The sequence below is a fragment of the Thunnus thynnus genome, chromosome 9 (assembly GCF_963924715.1).
Source record: "Thunnus thynnus chromosome 9, fThuThy2.1, whole genome shotgun sequence".
NCBI classification, from domain to species: Eukaryota; Metazoa; Chordata; class Actinopteri; order Scombriformes; family Scombridae; genus Thunnus; species Thunnus thynnus.
This window is the reverse complement of record NC_089525.1, coordinates 27,681,761-27,689,059: the sequence shown is the minus strand read 5'-3', so window position 1 is coordinate 27,689,059 and position 7,299 is coordinate 27,681,761. Positions and strand designations below refer to the sequence as shown.

Sequence of the window (7,299 nt, the reverse complement as noted above, 5' to 3'; positions counted from 1 at the left end):
GGTCTGATTCTTTAGCCTTGCTTGGGTGAGAAGCTAACAGGTGACTCCATTTGTTGTTGTGGTAACTTTACTGTTAAGTAGTTGCTTCATACAAAGTCAGCAAACAGCCTTATCTTTATTGATAATTTTGCCATTGATAAAGTAAAATCCAAAATGTTTACAAACAGCGCTTCTGAGGTGCGTTAGTGTTGACATGATCTGAGTTTCCTACAGTTTTCATGGCGCTCTCTCTACCTAGCCCTATGTAATGCAACAGTTCCAACGTGACAGTGCGGTTTAGCCACTGATCTATATAATGAGTGAGCTAGTGCGCACACCAGGTAAACAGATAGTAGGCCTGGGTCATGCAGTGTAACACCCAGATGCAGTTCCTTAAACTCCACTTGGCTTTGCCCTGGCTGAGAACGCCCTCCTGCAGGGTGGTGAGGCTGGATATGATCATGAGGATGTTGAGGCCCAGAACCTTCCAATAACCATGCAGGCCGTATGCGAAGGCTGTGCATGGGAAAACCATGCCAGCGATGCAAAACAACTCAGGAGGACGTTGGGGGATGAAAAATTCAAATAATTATCATGATTAAAATACTATTTGGAGTTGTGCTATTATTTTCCAAGTGTATTCTAACTGTATTTCTAACCCTAAGCCCAACTATGGATTGTTTCAGCTGCTGCCATCTGGTAAATGGTACAACAGCCTCAAAGTCTGGACTAGCAGGCTCCAAGACAGTTTTTTTCCACGAGACAACCAGGCTTATGAAAAATGACCACTAATTGCCTGTCTACACGTTACACACACACACACAAACACACACACACTCACTGTAAATCTTACTGCATTGTGTTTCTTTTTTAAATGCTATATTGCTGTTACTGTGCCGTTATAACACTATTTGATTGTTATTATTGTCAGTTGTTGCTGCAGCAAAGTCGAGGAACACAGACACCAACTCTAACTTAGTTGGTAGGCAGCAGGTTACTGGTAATCCAGAGAAATTGTCTCTGTAGTCTCTGCGCCTCAGACAGAGATCAACAAAGTGCGCGTATATTCAAACAATTGAATGCTGCGCAGTCATTGGATGAATCACACTGGGTGGACCCGCCCCCAGAACTCAAACAATATCACTGGTTTCAGCATCGATTCATCCAATGATTGTGCAACATTCATTTGAATCTGCGTGCACTTTCTTGATCTGTCTGAAGCCCAGAGACTATATACATTTTCTATGTTTACATTTCTATGTTTTTTACAACGATTTTAAGGTCTTACATCCCTTCACCTAGTGTTCTGTTCATTTTCTTATATGAATAGATAATGGGCAACAAGCAAATCTCTTCATTTGCATGTAATACAATTTAAAAAAATAAATTAAATCCTAAAGGGTTTTGGATCAAAAAGACAATTGACAAGATAAGAAACAAGAAAAATGAAACATATCTTCAACCCTTTCTGGCTTTGTACAATTATTTGCCGTTTTACTGTGAAATAAAGTTTTACCTGTGAGGAAGCTTTGCCAGAGTGTCAAAGAAGGTGATAAGAGACAGAGGACCAAATGAAATCAAGCAAAACAAACTTACCTTAACACAGCTACGCTGACATCCTCTTTTGTTTATGCTCTCTCCCAAACTAACATCTCTCCCTTTAAATAGGCCCTGAAATCTATCTAGGCAGAACCATATTTATATCAATGGTGTCCTTTCCCTGATACCAACAACTGGTGTCAGTTGTATCAGTTAACATTGTTTACACACACATCGACAACAGCATTGTTCCTTACCATAAAACAAAATAAGTACAAATAACATAAATACAAAAATATGGTATGTTACAAACTAAGCTAATCTATAACTCAAGAAACAATAAATAATAACAATAAAAACCGTAAATGCAGATGTAAATGTAACAAAACAATGCTAAACGCAAACAGAACCCAGGGCAGTATGTGACAGCAATGTGACTGGTTAAACAAACAAATGACAAGTATGACAAGAAATACAAAGTGTAATGGGTTGTCTCCAAAATGATGGTCTCATCCACTTTTTCACAGCCTCTAAAAACTATTCAGATAAAACAATCCTAGAACTACTTTCCTCCTTTGATCTTAAAATTTGATATATTTGATACTGAAATAGTCAAAACTGAGTTTTTTTAACCGGGAAAAATTATGCTAAATAGTTTGGTTTTGGATATAAATAGCTTGACTCAACCAGTGAATACTGAACTGTGTTACTATTGAACATACTGTATGTTTGTATGCTAAGTCCTTAATATATTTCAAGTTAACATCTGTTGTCATTTATCTTTCCTCTTAGGCTGAAGTGGAACATGAGCGCTGAGGTTCCTTGAGCTTCAAAGAAATCTCGGTATGATGTATGCTGAAATACTGTTGGTGCTTGAATGTTCAATTTTATTAGCCATGTACCCGACAGTTCCCCCACACTACTGCTCCAGTAACTGGTTGCCTCATCTGGAGTGGATACTGGCCTTTAACTTGAAACTTTTTTATTGGTGAGGGATTTCAAACAATTATATAAAATTAAATTTATCAATTTAACATTGTAGCTCTACTTCACCCTGCCCATGTTACATTTGACCTTTTTACTTGACTGTTATTTTGTAAACTAATCAAAAGTTCATATTCATGTGTTTTGTGCACATCTAGGACTAAATCACCTGACTCACATGAAAGCAGGTATTGTATTTATAAGTCAGATAGATAAATAGTTACATTTTGTATTTAAAAAGTCACTTAAGCATTTCATTGTGAAGTCCTTGTTAACTGGAATAATTAGCAATTAGGACTGTAACACGAATTATTTCATATTTTTTGTTAAATCTGTTCCCACAGGATCAAATTGTCTGAGTGACATTGCCCTTTGTACAGCAATCAGAGGTATGTTTTAAATTTGGTTTTCTCTGCATCAGAAGTGGTATATTTGTATTGAATTATTCAAGAATATGTAGAATCAGTGCTTTTTATGTACTGAGCTATTACCAGACTGAAAATCTGTTTGAACCCTGTTCAGACCAAAAATGGTCTGTATTAGTGTTGGCATGTTGCTTCAGGTAGCAGTGAGATGATGAAATATGATACAAGAAGTCCAGTTTGAGGGAGGGATAGATCATTGCGTTTTGAGACTATTCAGATGCCAAAACACTGCATAGCACTTTATAATACTTTTACAACCCTGGCAAGTCTGGAAACATGACCGCTAACATTTTCATATACATAATTCTCAAATACTGGCTTGGGCAACTATGGTTGTTTAAAAAAAAAAAATAGAACCATCATAACTGTATTCTTTTTTGGAAATTACATTGGTGGAACTGTTACACTGTTTTGTGCTTGATGTCTGTGTGATGTATAATTATTTGTGTAATAATTATTACTTTTTCATTTTCAGTCTAGGAACAAAATGCTCATGAACATGAGATGCACTCTGGCCCTTCGTAGCCATCTGGTGTATCAGTGCGAGGGGTCTCTGAGTTCTTCAAGACTACCAACGTAACTTCTCAGTGCACTCACAGAAATGTCAATAACTATCAGTACAATGTTGACATAACATATTGTATGGGAAACAAACTTGAAATTTAAGTAGATTCAAGGATAGGTTTGGACTTTTTCAAGTCTATCTCAATATAATATTCAAATGTATGATGACAATGTTATTAGTGCGCGGAAATTATTCGACTATCTCCATAATAACCTTAAAGCAGTCCCTTCCTATCAGGTAGGATGAATCTCTAACCAGTCTGCAGAGTTACATTGAGTGTGTTTTGCCAGTTATCGAGTGACTGCACATGATCACAGCTAATGGAGGCTACTGTCCAGTGAGAGCTTGATTCTAACTGATGCTACCTGGATGAGATGTCCCAAACAGATTTACTGCACAATAGTTGATGCTTCATATGATGCGCACTGTCTGTGTAGATTAGTCATTACATAAATACCTATCTATAGATGCTTGTTTTTTGTCTTGCTGTCAACATATCCACATTTCTATTTATTTTTGGAGACATTGAGTGTACAAACCTATCGATGAGAAGGTTCACACAGTGCGACACCTGCTGGTCATTTTTTGTAACTACTTTTGACATGCTTGCTGTTGGTTCTATGCCCTATTACCCCACTAGAACACTACGCTCCCAGAATGCAGGCTTACTGGTGGTTCCTACAGTCTCCAAAAGAAGAATGGGAGGCAGCTCTCAAGCTCCTCTCTTGTGGAACCATCTTCCAGATTCGGTCTGGGGGGGCAGACACCCTCTCTACGTTTAAGAGTAGGCTTAAAAGTTTCCTTTTTGATAAAGCTTATAGTTAGGACCGACCAAGCTCGCCTTGGACCAGCCCTTAGTTATGCTGCTATAGGCCTAGACTGCTGGGGGACTTCCACTGATGCACTGAGCTCCTCTCTCCTCCTCTCCATATGTATGTATTCATTTACCATTAATGCATGTTACTAACTTGACTCCTTCCCCAGAGTTCTTTGTGCTTTCTCATTCGCAGGAAACCCCATGGACCGCGCTGACATGGGGATGTCCTTCTCCTGCTGTTGCTGCTGTTTGTTGTTGCTAGTCATGTATCTATTGTTATTGTTGTTGCTGTTGTTGTTCTGCTTCTCTGTCCCACTGTGTACAGTATTGTAAATAACTTTGCAAATATATTTAACAGCCCAGTTTCTGTAGGGGTGGATAGCATTTTTGTTTTAATATCTTTCCTCCGGTTTCTGTTAAGTTAGGAGTTATGTCAGTGATTTGTATTTTTGTTTCTTTATGTTTAAATAGGTAATTTTAGGTTGATTAGCTTTAGTTCCCTTTTGTTTGTTGTTTTGCCCTTAACTCATCCTGAAACCACAACTATAAAATAAACATTTAAAGGCTGTAAAATCCCTTGTTGCTGCTGTTTCTTGGGAGCTGGGGAGAGGGAGTGTCATTTTCCTGTTGTGCCAGGGTTTCTCCTAGGCCAAGTCATAACAATATTTTTTTTAATTTTTCTGCTTCTCCCAGTTTAAAGGCCCCTAAAGATAGACCCACAGACGTCTTTTTGCCTATTTTGCTTGATTAGACCTCTACTTAGGAGTGTGTGGGCCTGTATAGACTGTCTTTGATTGACATCTCCCCTAAAGAAGTAAAACACATTTCCAATCCACTGGCAATAGAGATATGAACTTATATTCAGACTATACAATATATATCTAAAAAACACAGCAGTAGAGAGGACAAAAGAGTCACTAAGTTTCATTCAGCGTATTCTGCTCATTCATCATTCACCACAGTTGGATCACTCATTCAGCATATAGCAGGTTTAAGTGTTTAGTGTGTTCATAATGGAAAAGTGACAAAATTGACTTTTGATTGATTTTTGTGTGTGCTATTGATGGATAATATTCTCCCACAATGCAATGCACAAAACAAATTGAGGGAGCTACAGTACTGGACAAAATGAACAGTAATAGTGGATGGTGGTGAGACAGCTCCAGGAACATCTAAGAAAACAAAAAATAACAATTAAATTTTTGAAATAAATACTGTAAAACAATGTGGACAGTGTTTTCTTGTATGAAAGCAGTATACTATAAAGATTAGAAGATACTGTACTATATACTGTACATAGAATAGACTGCTTCAACCAAGGTCTTTTCTCAATCTCTCAATCAATGCACCATATATACAGTAACCTCAAATGTCATGCACAGTAGATTGCACAGTCCCAGGCTAAATCAGTCCACTGCATTGTAAAAATGCTCAATTTTCAATTGCAATAATGTAATTAATTGCACAGTCTGAGTCATTTCATTTCCTTTAAAGTGCAACTGCATGTTTTATCCTATAACACCAGAAGGTCAAAGTCTGCACAGTGGAACTCAAACATCTAAGTGAAGGAACGAGAAGAAAAAAATATTTAAAGTGGATGGGGACTTAATTATAACTTAATGGTGTCTCAAAATCATACAGTCAAGTGTACAAAAGTGTATTTCAGTATATTTGTAATTGCACTAATTATATATATATAATCAATAGGTTAAGCACCCCCACCCCCCACCCCCCAAAACTTTTTTGGGGGGTGGGGGGTATCGGTAAATATTAAATGAGAATTTAATTTAAGTATATGGTAACTTTTAAAATTACTTTCTGGACCATAATATGAGGGTTACATGATAACATGATAATGTCACATTGTTATGAGTCATATTTTGGTCTTTTAATTTTCTGATTAATTTGTCTCACTCAATATTGTTAAACTTTTCATCCTTTCACAATTCTGTTTTTAAGCTCTTGACCATTTCACATGCAATCATAAATCTTAAGATGTTTTGTGACAGGTTGAAAAGCAAATTTCAATGAGTTCCAGCCAAGCGATATGACCACACAAGCAGTGCGACATTGCTTACACAAGTCTTGATGTGAAATGAAATGAGAAATGAAAAATACCTCTTCATTTCTAAATTAAAATGAACAAAAATTATATATTTCCATGGTAACAAACAGCTTAGCGACAATGATTTGTTAATGTTTAATGTTTCTGTTTGTTTGTTTGTTTTGAATTGAATTGCAAATATCCATAAATATGATACAGATGAACCCTCCACCCACCCAACTTGTTTTTCAGAAATTGATCTTTTTCAATAATGCAATTGGAAATCTTTGACATACAATATTTTTTTGTTTCCTAAATAGTATTATTTATGTGGGATACAGAGTATACTTTACAGAAAGAGGTTTCTCCCTTTTCCCCCCATTAAAGGGGAGTTTTTTGGGAGTTTTTTCCTAATTTGAATAGATGGTCTAAAGTTTGTAATTTCATTCTAATGTAATTCCACGGACTGTTTTTTACCTTCTTTTTTCCTTCCTTTCCATATGACAAAATACATTCTTGGCTGACTTGAATGGGGACAAAATCATTTAATTGTGCCGCTCTTCTAGACTTTCAAATGTTTGGACCAAATGGATCAAATTCTGATAGTGAAATGACTCATTTTGCAGGGGTTGCAAAATGTATCCACCATTGTACAGCCACAACAGTAGCAACAGAGTAGTCTGCGGCGGAGCCTATGTAAGCAAGTGTCAACCATGTTTTTCTAATTACTCTCATTGCCAGAAGGGGGAGACAAAAGTCCCACAGTTGGGCTTTAACTGCACGAATACATATTTTTTGAAGGTATATCAACTGTATACAATCTGTAACAATTATTGCATTGATTGATCCAACTATACTTAGAAGAGCCCTTGCTTGTGGGTTGTCTTGTTGAACTGTGGAGTGGCTGAGGCCATGCAGTGAGAGTTCATGTTCAGCCTGGCTCCTA

The 7,299-nt window shown here is 37.0% G+C and overlaps 1 long non-coding RNA gene across 1 annotated transcript; it reads left to right on the top strand.

The window, feature by feature from the left end:
* The first annotated feature begins 2,309 nt into the window (after positions 1-2,309).
* On the top strand, positions 2,310-3,137 carry LOC137188799 (uncharacterized). Its single transcript, XR_010929525.1, has 3 exons — positions 2,310-2,361; positions 2,661-2,690; positions 2,847-3,137. It is a non-coding gene; the product is annotated as an uncharacterized lncRNA (long non-coding RNA).
* The last annotated feature ends 4,162 nt before the right edge of the window (positions 3,138-7,299 follow it).